At 37.9% G+C, this 23,897-nt stretch overlaps 1 pseudogene; it reads right to left on the bottom strand.

Moving 5' to 3' along the window:
- Positions 1-2,584: 2,584 nt before the first annotated feature.
- LOC125095570 (40S ribosomal protein SA-like) lies at positions 2,585-15,604 on the bottom strand (annotated as a pseudogene).
- Between the last annotated feature and the right edge of the window lie 8,293 nt (positions 15,605-23,897).

The following is a 23,897-nucleotide window of genomic DNA, read 5'->3' as shown; positions in this document are numbered from 1 at the left end:
ATCTTTCCAAAGAGATTTATATCTTCAGATGACGAGTAAGGAGTCAAAAAACCAAAACTCTTGACATTGTCTGCATTGAGCTTGCATTTTCTTTCCTTACCTCTTATGTATAAAATACTTTAAAACAAGTTTTATGTATTTTATTCTCTTAGTGTTCATAGTATTAATAGCTTATATTGTTAAATAAGAGTGTAACTTTGGCTTTTATCATCTTGTTTTTAAGATACTTCATTTTACTTTCACTTCCTAATTTCTTTTCCCTCTTTTTTTTTTTTTTAAAGATTTTTATTTATTTATTTGACAGAGAGAGATCACAAGCAGGCAGAGAGGCAGGTAGAGAGAGAGGAGGAAGCAGGCTCCCCGCTGAGCAGAGAGCCCGATGCGGGGCTGGATCCCAAGACCCTGAGATCATGACCCGAGCTGAAGGCAGCGGCTTAACCCACTGAGCCACCCAGGCGCCCCTTCCCTCTTTTTTTAAGTAAGAATTTTATGACTTTCTTATAATTTAGTTTTATCTTACAATATTGAATTTTGAGCTGTTGGTTTTGTCTTAACATTTTTTAAAAATGAGGACAACTTTTAAAAGTGGTTTGAAGTTCACAGGAAAATTCCTGTACAGAAGACAGGCAGACAGCCCAGGGGCAGAAGGCATGATCTGAGGATCTCCTGGGATGCATTGGAGAGATCTTTTGCCTGCTAGAAGCTGAAAGAAGCTAGAACTGAAAGATGTGGCATTGCCTCTCAGGGGACAAAGGAGTGGATGGGTGCCATTCCCTCCTCTAGCCCTCAGCATGGGCATATATACACCTGCTGACGGTTCCTAAGCTGGACACTGGCTCTTTACTGTGCTTTACACCATGCTTCCAGTTTGGTGCAACTGCCTTTCTGGGTCAAGCCTGCATCAATCATAGTGCCAAAAGTATCTCCCCCAGAAGACAGGCACAGGTCCCTGTCACACCAGGTCACTAAAATTTGGAGTTTTAAGACTCAGCCAGCCTGACTAGTATAGAGCCCAAAGTGCACTGCTTTGTTTCAGGCAGGCAAGCAACCTGGACACTGTGTAAAGGCGGTGATCTAAAGGATACCTGGGATGCATGAGGGGAGCTGTTCGCTCTTCTGGGAAGGTTTCCCTGACAGCAGCCAGGATAAACTCCCCTCTCTGGGGATGAAGGGGCGGACTGGTCCTATTTCCCTCCCCTGCCCCTCAGCATCAACAAACTTCCGTAAAGAGCAAGTGCCACCATTGGTGGCCTAAATTGTTTACACCAAGCCCTGCCACCCGGCACTCTGCTGGTACTGCTTTTCTTGAACAAGTGTGCCTGAGAACCAGAGCCACAGGCCCTCCCCCCAGATCAGTGCAAAGCTCCACTTGTACCACATCTACTGACCATAAAGTTCTGCAAAGTTTCAGCTCTAGTGGAAACAGCATCACGTCTCTTTTAACATGTAGGCCAGAGCACACCTAACTCTGGCCAAGGCCCAAACATCCCCCACTGCAGGCAAGGAGAAACTCTGCAGAGGACTGACCTGAGGGATAGAGCAGCCAAAACACAGTAGAGTGTATGCAGCATACACCAGAGATATTTCCTGAAGCCCTGAGGATATATGACCTTTACCTCATATAGCCATTACTCTCAGGAGCAGGAAACATAATCCACTTTCCTAACACACAGAAGAAGAGACAGACAAAAAGCCAAGATGGAGGAATTCATTTCAAAAGACAGAACAAGAAAAGGTCATGGCCAGGGATCCAATTGAAACAGATAAAAGTAATATGCCTGACCCACATCATATATCATCAGAAAATGCAAATTAAAATGACATACCATTACACACCTATTAGATGTCCAGAATCCAGAACACTGACAACAATACATTCTGCTGATGATGTGGAAAAACAGGAGCTCTCATATATTGCTTGTGAGAAGGCAAAATGGTACAGACACTTTGGAAGACAGTTTGGTGGTTTCTTACAAAATTAAACATACTTTTACCATATGATCCAGCAATCCCACTCTTTGGTACTTATCCAAGGGTGTTGAAAAATTATGTTCACACAAAAACTATACATGGATGTTTATAACAACTTTATTCATAATTGCTAAAACTTGGAAGCAACTAAGATGTCCTTCAGTAAGTGAATTGGTTGAATAACTTTATTCAGTTCTCCAAACAACTGAGCTATAATGCCATGAAAACACATGGAACACAACAACCTTACATGCACGTTACTAAGTGCAGGAAACCAGTCTGAAAAGTTTGCATGCTCTTTGATTGCAACTATATAATATTCTAGAAAAAGCAAAACTGTGGAGATAATAAAAAGATCAGTGGTTGCCACATGTAGAGGGAGTGGAAGGGATGAAAAGGCCGAGCACGGAGGATTTCTAGGACAGTGAAAATACTCAGTATGATTCTCTAATGTTGGATGCATGTCGTTATACATTTGTCCAAATCTACAGAATGTACAGCACTATGAGCGAATCCTAATGTAAATTATGGGCTCTCGGTGATAATGATATTCAGTGTAGATCAAATGTAACAAACATACCGCTCTGGTAGGGGTTGTAGATAAAAGGGAAGGCTATCCATGTGTGGGAGCAAGTGCTATATAGGAAATTTCTGTATCTTCCCCGCAAGTCTGCTGTGAATATAAAACTGCTCTAAAAACAAAAAGTTAAAAAAAAAACTTGGTTTTTGAAAACCTACAATTTCTCCCATTGATTCTTTTTTCCTTAACGTCCCCCTGTGTTCTCCATATTCTTGAGTTGAGCAAATGATTACTTCTGTCATTTTAAGTGGTTCTTCATAGGAAATGCTTTTTTTTTCTTTTCCCTGAATATAACTCTGTCTTCTTTGATAATTATAATGATTGACAGCATGTTTAAAATAAAAATCATTCAGTTAGTATTCTGGGAAATTTTCAGGAATTAGCAAATTTTCTCTTGAAATTTCTTGGGTAATATCTTAAATATGCTATTGCTAGTTTAGTAATGGCTTGAAAAGCTGATAACACTGAAATAATGAGACTAGTTATCCAAACACTGCTACATGTAAGTGAGATATCTATTTTAATGCATTGACACCATAGGTTAACCAAAAGTATTCCAAATAAAAAAATTAAGATAAAATTTGCTTATGATATTTCATAATATTTTTCAAATATGAATTTAAAATTTTTATTCTGTAGTATTCTTATAAATTCTCCTCCACAACTTATAGGCACTTTATGTGTAGTTCTGGTCAAGTATTCGTTAGGAAAAATGTATAAAATACTTTATTTATGAAAACCATATTTTAAGGAATAATATGTAAATTTATTTTAGAATATATCTATTTATAAAACTGGTTTACCTTTCTTTATCCTTTTTTTTTTTAAGAAACTCTTTATTTTCCATCAACCTTATTTCCATTTTGTTTTCCATTTTGTTTGCATTTGTGGAAGAGCAGCATAAGACTGCTCAGTGGTTATTCTTACCCATTCAGGGGCCTGAGCAGTGAGAGCTACAAACCAGTCTTCAGTGGCCGGCTGGGCCCTCCACTTCCCTCCTGCAGTATGGAACTGCTGAGTAGGCACAGAGGGCGTCTGCACACCTTCAGACTAGTCTGCAACTTCAGGTGGCATAGCAGTGAACTCAGGAGCTAGAGCAGTCTATGCACCCCGAAATTCCTCCTTGGTCACAAGAGGCCTGCCCTTCTTTTTCAATCTCTTTAGGATCTCTGTAGAACTAGAGATCAGGGATGACCTCCAATGGGTGATCACGGGAAATGGTGCCACACGTGGGCAGAAATTCCCTGGCCAGCTTCCACCACATCAGGCCCACTGACTGAGCTCCCTTCTTGTTGCGAGGGATGGCAATGTCCACATAGTGCAGAGCAGAGTCTGCATTACACAGAGCAATGGGAGGCAGGTTAATATAAGATGCCTCTGTAAGAGCCTGGTGGCCAGCCCTGGGATGGGTAACCACCAAAAGTCTCAGCTCTCAGACGGCTGCCTGGATCTGGTTAGTGAAGTTTCCAAGAGTGAAACGGCCAGCAATCAAGTTGTTGCAGTCGCAGCAGCAAACTTCAGCACAGCTTGCTGGCCTGTATTCCTGGATGATATGACACTGACATTAGCTGGGTTTTCAATGGCAACAATGGTACAAGCTGCCAGCGGAAGCTTCTCCTGGTTCTCTTCAGATTTATGATGTAGATGCCATCGCTCTTCCTTTTGCAGATGTACTGTTCAATTTGGAAGTCAAGGTTGGTGCCACCTAAGTGGGTTCCTGCTGCAAGGAATTTGAGGATATCTTCTTCCTTCATTTGCAGGACATCAAGGGCTCCAGATGTTGTGAAAGTTTTCCTTTAAATTACAATGGAAATGCAAAACAATGCCTTATGGACCCTTCCTTGGGTAACATGGAAAGGGAAAACTGGTTTACTTTTAACTCAATGAATAGTAGTGTTTTCAAATATTTCAGAATGAAATGGGGATGTAGATATCACTCTATAAAATTATAGAGGTTTAAATTTCTGCAGTTTTACTTTTTAATTAATAATTATTTTTTAAAAAAAGATTTTACTTATTTATTTGACAGAGAGAGACACAGCAAGAGAGGGAACACAAGCAAGGGGAGTGGGAGAAGGAGAAGCAGGCTTCCTGCTGAGCAGGGAACCCGATACAGGGCTTAATCCCAGGATTCTGGGATCATGACCTGAGCCAAAGGCAGATGCTTATTAACAACTGAGCCACGTAGGTGCCCCGATTTTTTAAATTTATTTTTTATTTTTTAAAGAGATTTTATTTATTTACTTGAGAGAGACAGAGAGAGCAATCACACAGGAACAGGGAGAGGAGCAGAGGGAGAAGTAGACTCCCCACTGAGCAAGGAGCCTCCTATGGGGCTTAATTCCAAGACCTGGAGATCTTGATCCGAGCCAAAGGCAGATGCTTAACCAACTGAGCCACCCAGGTGCCTCTAAATTATTGCAGTTTACAATATTAATATTCTGTCTCTTTCTTGGTATAGAATTTACATTTTTGGATAATGTTTTCTGTTAACCTGAGTTTTGTCTTTAAAAATGAATTTAGCTGAAGGCTACATCTTGTTGAACAAAATAAACCTTCAACGACTTGCTTAATACAGATGAATTAACCTTTTATTTTGATACTCTTGCAGTCTGCATTTTACTTGAGTACCTTACCTGTAACTGTTAACAAACTTCACTCACCCCTCTTATTCTACCTTTCTCTGGTTACCAGTGTGGTCATAGTTAATAAATTTTCATGGAATGAATATCAGCCAACTCAGTCATAAATTCTTAAACAAATACTGACAGGAAAGGTAAAAGAACTTCTAGAAGCAAGAAAAGAAGCTTCAGCTCACAGCTCACAGCTCACAGCTATGGATGTGGTTAATCTTAAGTCCTGTCCAAGCTGCCTTTCAAATTAATATCAAAGACTAGTAGACAGAGTGTATTTTAGCTTCCCCATCATGTTCTCTCTCAATATCTCTCTCTCTCTCTTTCTTTTTAGTATAATACCATGTCAACATCTTGGATGCTCAATAGGGCTTTTGGGTTATCTTATATTCTTTATCAATTTCTTTTTTTTTTTTTAAAGATTTTATTTATTTATCTGACAGAGAGAGATCACAAGTAGACGGAGAGGAAGGCAGAGAGAGAGAGAGAGAGAGAGAGGGAAGCAGGCTTCTTGCTGAGCAGAGAGCCCGATGTGGGACTCGATCCCAGGACCCTGAGATCATGACCTGAGCCGAAGGCAGCGGCTTAACCCACTGAGCCACCCAGGCGCCCCTCTTTATCAATTTATTGATGAAATTGGCTCCAACTTCTAATCCAGTTTCATGACTTCAGTTTTATGAAATGAGTTACTACTGGCTTGAGTTCTAGATGTTATTTTATCCTCTTTGTCTATTATACTATTTATCTTCTGCCTCTATTAATTCTTTTCCTATAACATGTTGTCCAATTATTCCATCTCTCAATTACCACCATTGCCCAATTTTATTCTGCTTCCAAATCATCATCAACATGGTCTCTAGAAAAATTTTATTTCATATTTAGGACAAAAAAGAGTTTCTACCACAGGACAGCATACCATTTAAAATAAGATTGTAGATATTTATATCTGTTAGATTTTCCTCCATGACAAATCACCTTAAAACTTTAAGGTAACAATCATTTTATGATTGCTCCTGTGTCTATGGGTTGGTCATGTAGTTCTACAACCATCTGTGGGTTGGGTGTTCTAGAATGGCCTTTCCCATCTATTGGGCAGTTGATGTTGGCTCTTGGCTATGGTAATGAGGATGATTAGACCAGGCATCTTTTATCATCCAGCAGACTAGCCTTGGCTTTTAACATGAGAGCAGCAACAGAATTCTGAAGAGTAACAAGAGATAAACCTTTAATAAACAAGCACTTTTCAAATTTCTGCTTATGTCAGGTTTGCCATTGACCAAAGCAACACACATGACCAAGCCCAGAATCAGTGTGGGAGGGGAATACTCAAGGGCAAGGAAACAGGAAGAAGATTATTAAGCCAATTTCTAAACAACCTATGGAACATTGTTTAACTTCTGTATCTTTTTTCAATTAGTCAAATTTCTTCATAGGGCACATCTATCCCATTGAATTGCTGGGCTAACCTCTCTTCCTGTGACCTCTTCTCTTTCCACCCTATCTCAGTAATGGTCTCTCAGTTATGATTGTAACCCCCAGCCATTAAGAAACTCCCTGCTGAAATGCTGATGTTGTAGAACAGAGATAAGCCATTGCCACTGTGTGGTATCTGAATTCTTGACTTTCATAGTCCTAGACCATAATGAAGTGGTTGTTTTAAGCTGCTAAGTTTTGTTGTTGTTGTTGTTGTTGTTGTTATGTAGTAATAGTAAGTATAATACACATGTTAAGAACAAAGTGAATGTTTAACATGATCTGTGCTATGACAGTTTAGAGGAGGAAGCAGTCACCAAAAGTTTGGGTAGGGTGGTACTCCCCTTTCTGGTCCCTCTCCCCCACTTTAAAGGCAGAGTTTGACAGGCAATATAGGACATGGACAATGAGAAAGGAAAAGCATGAAAACAAAGTTAATGGCAAAGATCCTTGTTCTTTTTTCTTTAAAATTCTTTTCTTAGAATAATCACAATTAAAAATAAACCAGCTTACAGAACACTAGAAAAAAGAAGGAAAACTGAATGGAGAAGAAATAAATTAAACTCCCATCTTAATTTCTGGGCTATGCTTCTGGGCATTTAAAGATGTATGGTTGTTTGTGCATAATACTTAATGGTCTTTAGGGAGACTGATAAACTGAGAAACAGACTGCAATAATTTTGAATCGGTGGTCCACCAGGATAACTTAGTTACTTAAATTTCATAATTCTTTAAAATTCTGAAATAAGGGCATTCTAAAATGTTCTCTTAAAAGAACAGGAAAGTTTCATGGGAGAGCAAAGCAATTTGGTGAAAAGAGACTTACCTTTATGCCTTAACGTTTTTGGAAAACTCTCCAAACTGTTTTAACAACCAAAGATAAAAGCAAAAGAGAGTATCTGGCCTTTATTTTGTGAAAGGATTTTCTGAGAGGCACCACGTGTGGACATTGTAGGGAAAGATATTGATAGTTGAGTCTTTTTCCTTGAGGTCCTTACAATGTCAGGAGATGCTTATACTGTAAAGGATGTTTGTACATTACTCAAAATAAAGCTATAACTTAGAGTATCTGTTTACATATATAGGACTATATTCTTTATTTTAGAAGGGGTTGCTGAAACAGCTTCTGTCCACTCCCTCCCGTATTTTTTTGTCTCTTCTCTTCCCTTGTACCTCTCTGGACCTTCCCAGGACCCTTCAGTTCTCACACTGCTTCTGGGCTGATCAGTTCCTCTCTTCCCCTGCTACGTCTATCAGCACTGGTTTCTCTGAGTTTCCTTCAAGCTATCCATTGAACCTACTGATGGCTCCTTCACATGCATCCAAACCTACTTCTCCCTAGTGAGGCATGGTGACCACATAGGTGTAATTTTCCAAGATAGTAGTATACAAACAATTTCATTATCTTCATGTATGTAAATTTTTCACAAATCCCAAGATTTTGATATTCAATTACATCTCTCAGAACTTATGTAATTCTAAGAGGGACACCAAATCTCCCAGATAATTTATTTAGAGTCCTTGTATGAAAAATTCTTATCCTCCCTCCCTCATTTGCCTATTCTTCTTCTTCTCCTCCTTGTTGTTGTTGTTATTTAATTAGCTTTCTGGTTATTCTGCAGCTTTCATTGAAACCTTGGCATTTGCTCTACTTTCTTTGTTTTTGCCCCAAATCTGGCATTTTCTCACCTATCCATCCATCCATTCAGTTTATTATTTATGTGAATAACTCATATGATAGCCTCATAGTTACTTGTGGTTCTCAAATTTGATACCGTTATTTCTTTTCAATTTGTTACCTCGCATGTAGTGAACATTATGCTAAAGAAATAACAATACTTAAAATTCAAATCAATTGTTAAAAAGTATCACTAGACTTTGGTAACAGATGAGATTATCTATCTATTATTAATAGTTCAAATTTCACTGTCTCTTGCTCTTCCATTACCTTTAGGACCTTACAAGCATTCACCAGTTTAAGATTTCAGCCTTCTGAATATGGTGGGGTGGTGTCTCATATGTACCTCAGAAAAATATGGTCAGGGTACTGTCAACCCTGGTTTTTTTCTGTCACTCTGTGAGCTTCTCAATCCCCTTTGCCTGAAGGGCTGTCAGTGCTCTACTGGCAGGTACCTGCAGTGAAAACACCCATGTCCAAGCCAAGCCTTCACTATCTTTGCACTTCCATAGCTGCCAAATCCAAGGTGGAAAAGAATGCAGCTGACTTGATTAGACTTTTGTCTTAGAGACTTAAGTAACACTCCTTACGTGTTGTAAGAAGATTAAATGTTTAAGAAGGTGAATGTTTAGCAAGATACACATTCTTATATATAACTATACAAGAAGTAATCCTATAAAACTTTTTTTTTAAGAAATTAATTTTGGAAATCTGTTTGGGGTCCACTTTATATCTGGTTTAATTATGACTAAGAAAAGTCATGCCATGTAGAAACCAAATCTTAGATTAGTCAAAATGAATTTGGGGAGTGCCTTAATAGAACGTTAGTTTGCAACTAGGATGGTTCTTAAAATATATTGAAAGAAGGAAGCCAGCTGCTAACACAAAGGAATACTACTCAAGAGTCACTGTGTAGGAGTTGTTATGAGGGCTGGAAAGGAGACAGTACAGATATTCAACAATTGCTTAAATCTTTACCAAGAAATACTTTGGGGGAATATGCCATACTTAAACTCTATCTAGAGATGATTCACATTTTAGGTTTAGAGAGTTATAAGCTGACGGTATTCTCTGCATAATTTGGTAACCTAGGAATGAATAAATTATTTGGGTCAGATTTAATGTGCATAAGTACTGAAAGTAAATGAAAAATTAATTTAAGACTAGATCGTTTAAGAAATATAAGCTCACTTTGGAAACAAATCATAGCATAACCTTTGAAAAGAGTAACCCCACCTTATTGTTTTCACAGATATTTTTATTTGTAAGCTGAGAAGACTCTATGGTTCCCTATACTTATAGATTCAAAGATGCTTTGATAAGTTTTTTTAAGAGATTTTATTGATTTATTTATTTAGAGGGCACACACATGCAGAGGGTGGAACAGAAGGAGAGGGAGAGAGAGACTCTCAAGCAGACTCTGCATTGAGAATGGCACCTGATACAAGGCTCCACCTTACAATCCTGAAATCATGACCTGAGCCAAAATCAAGAGTTGGATGTTTAACTGACTGAGCCACACAGGCATCCCAAGTTTAATTTTTAATAAACATAAAAATGAACAACAGAAGGGACAGGAGAAGGGTAGTTTGGGGTAGAAAAAGCAGTTCTCATGCAGTTTTAAGGCAGTTTCATTTGAAATTACAAGAACACCTGGGAGCATACAGGGAAATACTCAAATCTGCAGATGCCACTAGATTTTCTGAGTGAAGACTCACCTACCTATTCAGTTATCAAAAAACTTTTATTGGATACTTAACATATTCTAGCATTGTATTAGATAATGGAGATGAAAGGATGAAGGAGATGCAGCCCCTGTCTCAAAGGGCACAATCCAAATGGTGGAGACAAATTAGGTAAATATATAACCCCATCTAATAGATCATCTAAGAGATGTACAAAAATGAATTAGTCACTCTATATAATTATATATCTTTTTAGTATAAGATGCTGCTTGGCAGAAACTCTAAAGGAGTTTTCAAACCCAACACAGATTCTCTCCCACGAGTCTGACTCATCAGGAGGGATTTTTCTGTCCTGTGTTAAGTGGAACCACATCATGCTATCTTGGAGCCCAAATTCCTTGAGTACATAGTTGGTAAAACAGTACAGCAATGGGCATTCTGTTTGATCTCTGCCAATCCCTCCCATTTTCCTGGTCTGCCTATAATGCTCTTCTGTTCACATTCCTGAGATAAGTATGTCTACCTTCTGATCTTTTAGTAATGAAACTTCAACCATAACTGGATTCAAGTGCACACTTGCCCAGTTTAATCCCTAGGTTTGATCCCAAGTTCCACCAGCAGGTGGTAGGGAAGTCAAACAGAGTTAACCTGTTTATAATTGTTTTGGACTGAGAGAGCAAGCACAGTAATCATTGTGATAATTCTAGGTAAATAACAATTTCTATGTTTATAACACCTGTAGATATTGATCTCACTTACTTTATTTGACTTGTTAAATCTGTGTGTGTTTTTTGAACCACATTTTTAATTTCCTAGAATTTTAAGCATCAGCATTATTATTATTGTTCGTCAATGTATACATGATTTGCTTTACTTACAACTTATCAAAACTAAATATGGTCTTTATATCCAAGAAGAGTATAACTTAAAGGATTGAAAGCATAATTCATATGTGCTAATATTAATATCCAGGAAGATTTTCTTTCTAGAATAAAAAAATCTGAGAATATTAGTTATCCATTTTCTATTTCATTTCTTATTCTGCAAATGAACCAAAAGGGACAGGGATTTATTGACCATTGTGACCTCCACATCTTTGGAAACATTCAATTGTTTTGGGGATCCATCACACCTGGATTCCTGAGGTCCTTTAGCATTCTCTGTGACATGGAAACAAATGAACAAATATCAAACACCTATTTTTTTTTCCTGTTCTTTTTCCAAATAATTTTATACAAGTCCCTGCATGTACAAGTTTAAAAGTGAAGAAAACAAAGGTTAATTAGAAGTAGAACATCAGGGGCGCCTGGGTGGCTCAGTGGGTTAAGCCGCTGCCTTCGGCTCAGGTCATGATCTCAGGGTCCTGGGATCGAGTCCCGCATCGGGCTCTCTGCTCAGCAGGGAGCCTGCTTCCCTTCTTCTCTCTCTGCCTGCCTCTCTGCCTACTTGTGATTTCTCTCTCTCAAATAAAAAATAAATAAAATCTTTAAAAAAAAAAAGAAGTAGAACATCAAACTAATTTTCCTTAACTGGGAAACTTTCTGCATGTGTATGGGCCTGTAACTACATTTTTAAAAAAAGATTTATTTATTTGAGAGAGAGCCAGTGAAAGAAAGCATGAGTGGGGGTGGCGTGGGGAGGTGGGGTTGAGGGGAGAGACATTGGGTTCCCTGTTCTGCTTCTCCCTCTCCCTCTGTCTTTGCACCTACTCGGGCTTGCTCTCTCTCTCTCTCTCTAAGAAATAAATAAAATTAAAAAAATAAAATTTAATGTTAGGAAATAAAGTTAGCTTGTCTTTACCTATTTCAATCAATATATTTGATAAATAGAATATCTGGCATTAGGCACGTAGTGTTAACTTGAAATCTGAAAAAATATTTCCTTTCTGAACTCTGATGATGTGTCATCATAAATTATGTTGTTGAAAAATCATTTGATGGAAAATAGAGATGGCTTTTGTATCTTCTCAAATCCCCACATAGGAATAACCTGGCAACTAGAGAGCAAAACAAAAAGTGTTCTTGGACAATATTCATAATAAAATTAGGTGGCATGATGGTCTCTTGAATTCCAAAAGTACAAGTAGGTACAAACCACCAAGAGTAACAACACAAAGATACTGTCTTATGTTCAGGAGAAAGCAGAGGAAAACAATGGTGAGTCTGAAGGACCTGAGAACAGGAGATCTTAAAATAACCAACTAATATCCACTTGAAAATATGGTGGGGGCAATCTGAGAACCGCAGCTGATAATGGGAATGGGTTTTATCCACTGTCAAAAGTGCTGGGGGGACACCTGGGTGGCTCAGTCACCTGTTTGCCTTCAGCTTAGGTCATGATTACAGGGTCCTGAGATCGAATCCTGCATCTGCTCTTTGCTTGTTGGGGAGCCTACTTCTCCCTCTGCCTGCCATTCCCCTCTGTCTCTTTCTCTGACAAATAAATAAATAAAATCTTAAAAAAAGAGAGAGAGAGAGAGAGAAAGAGAGTGCTGGGACCTTCACAGTAAGGCCTAAAAGTGTTAGAGAAGTCTAGGGCCTTTGGACTCCTAAAATTGACCATCTAGAATTTCCTTTCAAGACAAGATCCCACACCAAGAAGAAACTGTTTAGAGTGGATTAAAAAATGGCAAACAGAGAGACAACCAGGGGACCAAAGGGCAATGTTTAGACAAGATTGAGCGAGGAGAAAGAGACAGGAAATCTCAGCAAGTTGCCCTATTATTTAACAGTATACAAACAACATTACAGAGAGCTCTAAAATTAAAAGAAAAGCTGAATTCTAAAAATTCATGAAAATCAATTTTACATAAACTATCCAGAAACTATTGAGGTTAAGTCTCCAAAAGTTGTTACAGAAATAAAAAAGAATAAAAAGAATAGCATTTTTACAGATAATATAAGCCTGCTAAGAAGACGTGTCCTTAAAGGAGGTGGAAGTCATAACCTACTAATTAAAAGTAAGGTAATAGACTTTAAGAAGATGATACAAGCTATGAAAAACAATATAAGTAAGACTTAGAAATCTAAGAAAGTGACAGAATGTAAGAAAGAATTGGAAATTGAAGAAAAATCATTTTAGAAATGACAATTAGATTGGAGGACTACAAGACTAAATAAACAACAAATAGTGCTATAAAAGAACTATAAGACAAAAAGAGAAAAATTGTTTAAATCAAAATAAATTTAAAATAAAAGATTTGAGAGAAAGTGACAGATATAGAAAATAGAAAAAGAAAGTCTAATATAGGAATAATAACAGTCTGTTAAGAAGAAAAATCAAAGCAAGGGAAGAATAAATACCAGAAAATGAAATTTAAGAAAAGTTTCCTAAAATTACAAAATATATATCTGAAAGTAAATTTTAAAAAGAGCTTATCAGTATGTGAGAATATTGATCCAAATGACTGCCACTAAGACATACTCTAGTGAAATTACTAAAAAAAGAGGAAATCCTAGATTTCCTAACTAATTGAGCATTAGAGGCTTAGAAATTATGTATTTTTGTTTGACTGATAAAACTTACATTTGATTAAATAGCAGTATGTAAAAGTGTGAATGTGACAAACTTGTTCCTGAAATTAAATCCAAAAAAGGAATGTTTCATTTATCTACTGCTGGATAGCAAACCACAACAAAACTTAGTGGATAAAATCATCAGCTACATCTATTTTGCTCGAGGATATGCAATTTGGGCCTTGATTGGGTTGGCTCACTTTTATTCTACTTAGTGTCATGTGGTACAGCTCAAAGGCAAAGGAGTTGGAATCACTGAAGACTTACTTATTCAATCATATGTCTGGCAGTTGATGCTGGCTGATTGCTCAAGCACATATAAATCTTTTTTTTTTTTTTCTTTCTTTTCTTTTTTTTTTTTTTTACAGCTTTATAAACATATATTTTTTACCCCCAGGGGTACAGGTCTGCGAATTGCCCGGTTTACACACTTCACAACACTCACCATAGCACATACCCTCCCCAATATCAATAACCCCACCCCCTCTCCCAACCCCCTCCCCCCATCAACCCTCAGTTTGTTTAGTGAGATTAAGAGTCACTTATGGTTTGTCTCCCTCCCAATCCCATCTTGTTTCATTTACTCTTCTCCTACCCCCTCAACCCCCCATGTTGCATCTCCTCTCCCTCATATCAGGGAGATCATATGATAGTTGTCTTTCTCCGATTGACTTATTTCGCTAAGCATGATACCCTCTAGTTCCATCCACGTCGTCACAAATGGCAAGATTTCATTTCTTTTGATGGCTGCATAGTATTCCATTGTGTATATATACCACATCTTCTTTATCCATTCGTCTGTTGATGGACATCTAGGTTCTTTCCATAGTTTGGCTATTGTAGACATTGCTGCTATAAACATTCGGGTGCATGTGCCCCTTCGGATCACTACGTTTGTATCTTTAGGGTAAATACCCAGCAGTGCAATTGCAGGGTCATAGGGTAGTTCTATTTTCAACATTTTGAGGAACCTCCATGCTGTTTTCCAGAGTGGTTGCACCAGCTTGCATTCCCACCAACAGTGTAGGAGGGTTCCCCTTTCTCCGCATCCTCGCCAGCATCTGCAATCTACACATTTAATGCAATTCCTATCAAAGTAACATCCATTTTTTTCAAAGAAATGGAACAAATAATCCTAAAATTTATATGGAACCAGAAAAGACCTCGAATAGCCAAAGGAATATTGAAAAAGAAAGCCAAAGTTGGTGGCATCACAATTCTGGACTTCAAGCTCTATTACAAAGCTGTCATTATCAAGACAGCATGGTACTGGCACAAAAACAGACACATAGATCAATGGAACAGAATAGAGAGCCCAGAAATGGACCCTCAACTCTATGGTCAACTCATCTTCGACAAAGCAGGAAAGAATGTCCAATGGAACAAAGACAGCCTCTTCAATAAATGGTGTTGGGAAAATTGGACAGCCACATGCAGAAAAATGAAATTGGATCATTTCCTTACACCACACACGAAAATAGACTCAAAATGGATGAAGAATCTCAATGTGAGAAAGGAATCCATCAAAATCCTTGAGGAGAACACAGGCAGCAACCTCTTCGACCTCAGCTGCAGCAACTTCTTCCTAGGAACATCACCAAAGGCAAGGGAAGCACGGGCAAAAATGAACTTTTGGGATTTTATCAAGATCAAAAGCTTTTGCACAGCAAAGGAAACAGTGAACAAAACCAAAAGACAACTGACAGAATGGGAGAAGATATTTGCAAATGACATATCAGATAGAGGGCTAGTGTCCAAAATCTATAAAGAACTTAGCAAACTCAACACCCAAAGAACAAATAATCCAATCAAGAAATGGGCAGAGGACATGAACAGACATTTCTGCAAAGAAGACATCCAGATGGCCAACAGACACATGAAAAAGTGCTCCATATCACTCGGCATCAGGGAAATACAAATCAAAACCACCATGAGATATCACCTCACACCAGTCAGAATGGCTAAAATTAACATATAAATCTTTTCACGTGGACTGGACTTCCTTACAACACGGTAGCCGGGTTCCAAGAGTAGCATTCCAAAACGGAGAGATCCAGGTGGAAGCCCATTATGATCTAGTCTTGGGTGTCATTTAGCATCATTTCTACTACATTTCTATTTACAGAGGCACTCACAAAGGGAGTTCACCCAAGTTCAGAGGAGAAACTAACTTTCCATCTTTCAATGGGGGAATGTCAAAGTGCTGGATATTTTTGTGTTCCTAACAAATATTGTTGAGCTTTGTTTTACAATGCAGTAAAGTTACTTGAAAACAGTTTAATTCTGTCAAATCTTACTTTTAAGATATGTTAAGAGTTCTCAGTCTAAGTTTATTCATTCTCCAATAATGAGGGAAGATCTTTTTGTATGTCCTAATGTCCTGTGAAGCATGAAGTCTTCCATTCTGGCTGGTGGGAGCCAGCGATATTTCTGGTCCCGTGTGAATTCTGGGCAGAGGCAAAGCTAATCCTCTTGGTAATTCTTTTCTTGCCCTCAGGTAGTTTCCTTACATTAATGGTTGGTTAGTACTCGTAAATGCTTGACAAGAACCCTCTGCTGTTTTCTGGAGTTGTTTCTCTGCACAACTCTTTCCCCTATGGAGTTCTGCCTGTCAAGCTGCCTTGGTTACCTAGGAGTCTGAGTTCTGTCTTCTCAAGTCAGGGAGTCAACTGGGCTTTTCCTGGATCCCCCCTCTTATGCTGCAGCCTGGAAACCCTCTCAAAGCAGTAAGCTGGAGCAACAGTGTAGAGAATACCTCATTTGTTCCCCAACTCTTGTTATCCGTACCCAGAGCCCTCATTGTCTAACATTCTGTGCCCTGAAGACCAGTATTTCAGATGTTTTGCCCATTTTTTGGATATTTTAGGCAAAGGGATAAGTTATATTCCTGTCTCCATCTTGACTGGAAATGGAAGTCCTGCTTGGCTGCCTTTGAGTTATGCCTTAGTTTATCTGTGCCTCCTGCAAAGACTTTTACATCCATAAATATTTAGAGAATGTTCTCAAAGCACAGTAAATACCTGTGTGCCTACCTAATGTTTCCCTGATATTAAACCATTCATGCTTTGAGTGTTTTTCACTGATCTTGTCAAATCACTAAATTGACCCTTTCATTTTTTATTTCTGTCCCAATCTTTAAAGAATGTTATATTATTTTTCTACTGCTGCTGTAATGAATTATCACAAACTTTGCAGCTTGAAACAACTCAAATTTATTCACTTGCAGTCTGTAGGCCAAAGGTCTGGTCCCAGAGTGGCTTGGCTGTTTCCTTTGCTTCAAGTTGCACAAGGCTGAAATTAAAGTCAGCAGGCCTGTGTTCCCACCAGGAGGCTCTGGGGTTGGAATCTGTTCCCAGGCTTATTTGCATTGTTGGCAGAATTCAATTCCACGCTGTGGTAGGACTAAGGTCCCTATTTCCTTTGTCAGCTGAAGGCTGGCCTCATCTGGAGGCCTCCTTCTAGTCCTTGCTCATAGCCCCTGCATCTCAGAACAAGTAATGATGCCTTGAATTCTTCTCATGCTGTCGTGATTCTGTTCTGTCTTTTCCTGCCACAATTTTCTGACACGGTCTTTTGCCTTCCTATTCTAATTTTAAGGGTTGGGCCAATTTGGACATTCTAGGAAAATCTCCCTATTTTAAGGTTCACAATCTTAATAATATCTTCAAAGTCCCCTTTGCCATGTAACATAATATATTCACAGGTTCTAGGGAGTAAGGTGTGGATATCTTAGAGGATTTCTGCTACCACAGAAATAAGTTGTAATTGTTTTTATTATAGGTTCTATTTCTCTGACGTTTTTGAAAGAAGTCACTGCATATTTTTGGATCTTTATTTCCCTTGGGGTCCTTTTTGCTTTCTGAGGACTTGGGTCTTTTCCTTTGCCAGATTCTTAAGCCTCAGTCACACTTTCTAATCAGGCGATAACTAAACATCTTCTCCTTTACACATCCTCTCTTTAAGAGCAACTAGACCTGAGTCCATCTCCTTTTCCCATTTATATACTTTCAGTCTGATCTCCAAAATCTCATCCTTTTCTCCTAGGTCAATCTCTTGCTTGCTTCTTGCCTTCCTTCATTGTTCTTTCATTATCATCCTTCTGTATAAGCGTATTTTTTTTTTGTATAGCTAATTCAATCTATTCTTTTTGGAGCAAATATGATTCCAGAGACAGATTGTTCCAGGAACAACGGTTCTTTTAAATTGCCTACATAGCTGTTGTATTTCCAATAATTTTGCTGAGATATATATATATATATTTTTTTTCAACTGAAGAAGATGGCATATTTCCTATATAATAAGGTCTCATAGTCATGGATTATAAAATTAATAAATTAGATCCAATTTAAAACTATTATTATGGGTGTGTGTGTGTGTGTGTGTGTGTGTGGTGACTTCTAGTCTGTTGAAAACCTTAATGAACAAGAGAATTTAGCCTGGGTAGCTCGGTTGGTTAAGCATCTGCCTTCAGGTCAGGTCATGATCCCAGGGTCCTAGGATCAAGCACCATGTCCAGCTCTCTGCTCAGTGGAGAGCCTGCTTCTGCCTCTGCCTGTTGCTCCTCCTGTTTCTGAGCACTCTCTCTCTCTCTCTCTATCTTTCTCTGACAAATAAATAAGTAAAATATTTTTTTTTTAAAAAAGGATGTAATCTTTCACCTGTGGGTAGAGCTACTATAAGCTGCTGGGACACTACAGTGTCAGAATCCCACTTAACTCTTTCTAAGCTCTTAAAGTTTAGAGCCACCTAACCTGATCACACCAGAAACCTCAATATTGAAGTGCTGTTTCCTTCCTATGATAGTCCGTCCTTGTTCCTATTTCTCAAGGTTTCTTGTGTTTTATTCTATTGATGAATTAGCAAATATTTATTATTCTATTATCTTTCTGAATCCAGAGCTAACTGAGACATAGACTAGGGAGCAGACAGAAATGAAGATATCAGCTTCATAACAGGTGAAAACTGGATTGAAGATTGTAGTGTAGATGTACTGTCATAATGACTTTCTTAACACATCACTCCTGACTTAACCATTCAGGAAGTCATGAATCTAGACAACAGTAACTTAGCACAATGGATATCCTATAGGGCTGAGAGCATCCCAGCGTGTTTTCTCTCTATTGAGAATTGGTAGAATTGGTAGAGATTTGGTAGAATTCTTATTGGTAGGAAGGTTTAAAGGAGAAAAACTGAACATGCTAAGTCAAGCAAACTCGTTTCTTTCCCCAGATGCATTAATTAGTTACATCATTTCTCTTCTTATGGGGAGAAGGAGTGAGTGATGAGGGAGTTGAGAGACTCAGGAAAATATTAGATGAGAGGAATAAGGTTTCCCCCTCTCCTCACCAATTTATAGGGGTGTGTTTATCATATCCCACCCCCCCAACCATATAAGTCAGTGAAAGTTGATATAATGTCTTGTGTAGATAACTATTAGGTAGAATTTTCTCCTGTTTGTTTGAAGATGTCCCACTGGATCTCTTCCCAGGTGAGTGCTGTCCTTTGTGTTTATAGACTATTATGTTCTTAGAGACAAGGCCTCTGGGTTCAGAGATGGAGAACAATGTATGTGAAAGGGGTAATGTGCCTTAACAAATGTTAAGGAACAAATGTTCCTTCTCTGACTGATTTTCTGATTCCCTCTTTCTTTTTCTCATTGGGTCAGGCATAAAATCTCTACTACCCTGCCCAGGGGCATAATTTATCTAAAATACCTCCATTGGGCTGTGATTATTTAATTGGACTCACTTGATTTGGCCTGTCCTATTTTTGCCAGTATTTTGCACAAAGAAAAGTGGGAACTACCTGACTTTTGTCAGCATCATCATTATTTCATAACAAAAACCAAAACTGAAATAATCTAAAACTATACAGCACCTCTCAATTTTGACTCATGGAACCTGATGGTCTCAATTTTGACTCATGGAACCTGATGGTGTAAAGAAAAGCATCGTACATATAGATATCCCTCACTATTCAGATCCCATTATCTAAACATTTGCTCTATATTCCTGCAAAATTGTACCCATACTTCATTCTTTGAACTGAAAACCTGCTATAATGAATATATTTGTGCACCAGCAAAATCATTTTAATTGGGCAGGACTCAGGGAGAGAAGATGTAAAACAAGCTACATCTATCTAGCTGTTCTCCCAACAAGATCTTAACATGTGTACTTGTGTTGTCCCACGCGTTTGCACTATTGCTATTAACTTTATTACTTTATCCCCCAAGAGTTCAGCCTTTACAGTCGTTGCTGCTGTGAAGTACCTAGAAGTACAACTAACATGGGGTTTAAATTAGATACCAAGTGTTAATTTTATTTGAAGTCAGAGGGATGGTTAGTTAGCATTTGAAATACTCCAATCAGGCATACACTCAGACAAGCAGTTAGTTAGCATTTGAAAGAATCTAATCAGGAGACCATTTTCCTGAGGCACCTGCTTCTAGGACTCTCACTATCTAGATCTTGATCACTACTACTAGGTGTCCTAATTATAACTTATGGAACATTAAAATGAGTTTTCATTGATGAAATGAGAATGTTCAAGATATATGGGCTGGTTTGAAATATTGCATAGGTACCTGTGACTTACATAAAGAGAGACAGAATTTCCCATGAACCAAGCAGCCTAGACTAGTGGTTCTTGATTAGGGGGCAAGTTTGCGATTTGGCAATGTCAACATATTTGGTTTTCTCAACTGGGAAAGGGGGCTGCTACTGACATCTAGTGGGTAGATGCTAGGGATGTTGCAGAAAATTCCACAATGCACAGAAACTTCCCACCCCTTAGCCCCTCCCCCCAACAAAGAATTATTGGCCCAAAATACTAGTAATGTCAACATTAGAAACCATAGCTTACATTCTTCAGAGTGCTGCCCTAGGTCTATCTATTTGTTTCTTTGGAGTCTGTCTTCTGCTTCTGACTAGAAATTTAGTTGACAGCTGCTACTAAAATATTGATGCAATCCCCTCCAGTAAACATTTCATGGAAGGTGCTAGTTGGAGTTCCTGTGAGGCCAGAGAACTGGAACTTAACTATTTCTGTGCCTGCTTGGTAATATGTGTTTGAATGTGTTGTAGGATTCAGTCTGAAACTTATTCTCATTATAATAGAACACCTGATGTGTTAACAGATCTTCAGAACATAGACCTGCAGTTTTTACCTCCCTCTCAGTATTAATACTATTTATATTTATCAAAATAGCCTAATAATTGTGCATACCTAATTTTGCTTAGGTTAGTTCCCAAAGGGCAAGATATCACTTCAACCTTCTGTGACCTTTACCACCCAGGATCTTGGGGAGCATTTTTTTTTTAAGTTAACATGTAATGTATTATTTGCCCCAGGGATACAGGTCTGTGAATCATCAGGCTTACACACTTCACAGCTTTGAGGAGCTTTTAACATGCTTAAATATTTGTGCATACACTGAGTAGTTGCTATTGAGCTTCTTTTTTGTACCAGACATGGTTATAGTTCCTATGGATGTAATGGTAAGCAAGATAGACATAGTGATTGCTTTCCTGTGGATTATATTAGAAATATGTTTGAGTTCTAATTGGGAACATAGTGAAATTAGCCTTTTGCTAATAGGCAAGTTATTTCCAAAGCAAAATGGAAGAGTGAGGATCCCATGCTATTGCCAATTTTTCCAACATAAATTCTACTCCCAGAACAAAGTTTTCCCTAAATTTTGGTGAAAACCTTTGGTTATAAAATATCTGAGAGGGAGACAAGCCATGAGAGATTCTGGACTCTGGGAACCAAACTGAGGGTGACAGAAGAGAGGGGGGTGGGGGAATACGGTAACTGGGTAATGGGTATTAAGGAGGGCACATGTAATTGTGAGCACTGTTTATTTTATGCAACTAATGAATCATTGAACACTACATCAAAAACAAAAAATGTGTTATATGCTGGCTAATTGAACATAATAATAAAAAATTTTAAAATATCTGAGCTAATGTCTCATAGTTAGAGAATCTATAGGTAAAAGAGCAGCAAATCATTGATACGTGAGATAGAAAATGCAACAAAATATTTAATAAAGTCTCTTGGTTCTCCTCTTGCTACAATTTCACTTCTACAAACCACCATTGTAGTGTTTTCAAAGCCCATCACATTAATGCACACTTCTGTCTCCCCCCTAGATTTTGAACTGTTTCAAGGTGGGAATGGCCCACTTACAGTAGTACTTAGAGGGAGTTATGTTTAAAAGGTGAATGAATAAACTGATATCATCACTTATTCCTACATCCAGAAAAGGTACCTATCATTTGTATTTATGATTTCTACAGATTGTTTAACATTCAGAAGAAATGGGTGAATGTTAGTTGTAGAAATTTCAAATGGAGAAAGCAAATAGGCAATATAATGGTCAAGGTGTCCCCTTGAGAAAGACCAGCTGATTGTTGGGCAAGAGGACTTGCAAGTGACATTTATTATCTTGATAAGTATGTAATCCTAAATCTTGTATAGTTGACTCTGAGAGTGGATGTGCTAGCCACTGCTGCGATGAATTTCCATTAACCAGACTCATGAGACTAGTGTACTGCATACATAGTTAATAGTTATAGCATACAATATTGTTAGTATAACAATATTGTTAGTATAACAATATTTTCAAGTATTGGCATGATCAGAGTATTGACCATAGGCACCTCCATTTGGAATCGGAATCAGAGGAGTGAGATTTAGATACAAATTTTTTTTAGTCTGATGTATCCATCTTCCTTAAAGGGAGAGCATTTGTCATGGGACTGTAGTACTATAAGTGTAATTGGTTAGGATGCTTTCTTCCTTGAATGAAGCTTGGCTGGGCACCCCAGTTTCTGCTCTTCCAATTTTCGTTTTTAAGAATTTCATTTGAGAACACTCCGGCTTTTCCATATTCTCTACCAATTTATGATGGAAATTTTTCTTTCTTTAAGGATTATTATATTCACTCAGATTGAATTTTATCTTTTTGGCCAGGAATCTCTGCATTCATGCATTATTTATTGACTCTAAATCTCGGTGGAGATTGTCACACTGTAGCTTCTATGATTTATGACATAAACCATAATATCCTCCCTTTATCTCTCCCTTCTTGATGTCCGCCTTTCTTTCATCACTTCCTCCCTCCTCTCTTCCTTCTTTTCTTCTTTGTTTCCCTCCTTTCTCTCTCTTATTTTTGTATTTTTCTTCATTTTTCTCTTTTTACTTATTTATTTGTTTATTTATTTATTTTAAAGATTTTATTTATTTATTTGACAGAGGTCACAAGTAGGCAGAGGCAGGCAGAGAGAGTGGAGGAAGCAGGCTTCCTGCCAAGCAGAGAGCCGGATGCGGAGCTCGATCCCAGGACCCTGGGATCATGACCTGAGCCAAAGGCAGAGGCTTAACTGACCGAGCCACCCAGGTGCCCCCATTTTTCCCTTTTTAAAAATCAAGTCTAATCTTGCTAAATTAAAAAAAAAATTATAATTGTAACTAAAGATCATTTAAATTTACTATTTTAAATTGTAACTTAACTTTCATTGAATACTGTTGAAAATTTAAATAATGTTATGAACAAAGAATTAAGTTCCAATCTTCCTCTGGTAGGTTTTATAATCTTAACTAGATATTTCAATATAACCACTTAGAAAGGATGCAATCCTTTCTAAAACCTAGACAAAAGATAATATCATAAAAGGATCCTATGGTTGTTCATTTTTAGGGACTCTGCCGTGATATTTAAATTCATTTCGTAAAAGAAAACGAGACAGAAATAAGTGTTTCAGGGAAGGTCAGGTTTCTAGCACTTGAAAGGCTTTCTAAACATTTAGAATGAAAAATGCAAGAGAAAGAATTTATGGGAAATTAAAACTCTAGGAAGATTTTTTACCTGTGAGAGAAAAATCAATAGACAAGAATTGCTTCGAAGTGTGGTACGGTTCAAAGGTAGAGGTCGCTGACCCACTTCTCTAGAAGTAAAGGTGGTTGCTTAAAGAACTGGGTGGAAAGTTCATCCCTGCTATATTTTTTCCAGAGCTTTCTTTCCCTTGTTTTATGCTGTAGTGAACACACGATAAGGAAGAAATGAATTCAAACATATTTACTTGCAAATAGACATATTCTACAAAGCCTTGCATTAAGAATACTAAATAGCAAAGCAACCCTACCATTTTTCATCCTTCACATTTCAAACGAATTCTACCAAAACCAGATTCTGTTAAAACACAGTCACTGTTTGGTAAAAAATAAAAATAAATAAAATAAATTCTCCCAATATGCTTAGCATTCATTTGACTTTATGTGACTCAGATATTATTCTAAGTCACATCAAGGTGTTTTCTCATGCTAAATGTTTTTAGTTGTGTGGTGTATTGAATA

The sequence above is a fragment of the Lutra lutra genome, chromosome 3 (assembly GCF_902655055.1).
Source record: "Lutra lutra chromosome 3, mLutLut1.2, whole genome shotgun sequence".
NCBI lineage: Eukaryota > Metazoa > Chordata > Mammalia > Carnivora > Mustelidae > Lutra > Lutra lutra.
Note: the sequence above shows the minus strand (reverse complement) of the source record. Positions and strands in the feature narration are given on the sequence as shown.